This window comes from Pinus tabuliformis, chromosome 6, assembly GCF_031772625.1.
Source record: "Pinus tabuliformis cultivar Carrire ecotype Pingquan chromosome 6, CPIR1, whole genome shotgun sequence".
Classification (NCBI taxonomy): domain Eukaryota; kingdom Viridiplantae; phylum Streptophyta; class Pinopsida; order Pinales; family Pinaceae; genus Pinus; species Pinus tabuliformis.
In genome coordinates, this window is record NC_142292.1 from 2,076,560,369 (window position 1) to 2,076,561,422 (window position 1,054).

General features: G+C 36.0%; 1 non-coding gene across 1 annotated transcript; it reads right to left on the reverse strand.

Annotated features, from left to right (window-relative positions):
• Positions 1-355: 355 nt before the first annotated feature.
• TRNAV-UAC (transfer RNA valine (anticodon UAC)) lies at positions 356-429 on the reverse strand. The gene has a single exon. It is a non-coding gene; the product is annotated as a tRNA-Val (tRNA).
• Between the last annotated feature and the right edge of the window lie 625 nt (positions 430-1,054).

Genomic DNA, 1,054 nt, shown 5'->3' on the forward strand with positions numbered 1-1,054 from the left:
GAATCAAGGCCTATAAAAATCGATGAAAGTGATGCCAAAGCATTACTAAGCATGGGTTTCTATTTTGGCTCTAAGCATGGGATCTCCTCACATAGGAACCAGGCAAAACAATTACTCTGAAAGGAATGAATATGACCTGAGTCGTGGTGCTGCAAAGTTCGAACTGGAGACATTCAGTTGGAAGCTAAGTGGAAAAGCATATGCCGGACATGGTTTTTCAAATATAATTATTATGGGATGCTCTGAGAGAGACGACTAGCTTAAGTCATGGTGCTGCCCAGGTGGCAAAGATGGAACCTTCACCTAGCGAACCAGGCAAAAGGGATACTCTGAGACAGACGACTAGCTTAACTCATGGTGCTGCCCAGGTTCGAACTGGGGACCTTCAGTGTGTAAGACTGACGAGATAACCGACTACACCACAGCACCTTGACATGTGAAATCACGTCGGTGTTGAGAGATACGTCAATGAATAAATTGTTTATGAATTGCATTACAATTTTGTTGTTTGTGTAATGTCTTCCCAACTATGCACCAATAATTGTCGAGTTTTTATGGTCATATAAGACCTTATAAACCATGGGACAGGGAACATGTAAATAGCATAGGCATAGACTTGGAACATGTAAATAGTATTGGGATAGACTTGTTGACATTACTTCACTCATAGGTTTCAACCCCTATATGTGAGTGAATAAGGGTTTATTAAGAATTATTTTGAGGATGAGACAATAAATTGAATGGTAAAGAAGAACCCAACCATGGAAGTAAAAAAATGTTTCAATATACGAGATGTGTTAGTAAAGGGCTTTTACACTTTGATAATAATGTTGGAAGTAAAAAAATGATTGAATATAAGAAATGTGTTAGTAAAAGGCTTTTACACTTTTTGATAATAATGTTGGAATTAAAAAATGTTTGAATATACGAAATGTGTTAGTAAAGGGTTTTTATACTTCTTGATAATAATGTTGGGTTCAAGCAAAATTAAAATTTGACAACTTAATTATGATTCTATTATGAATGACATTGCTTGTAGCCTATTTAATAAAAA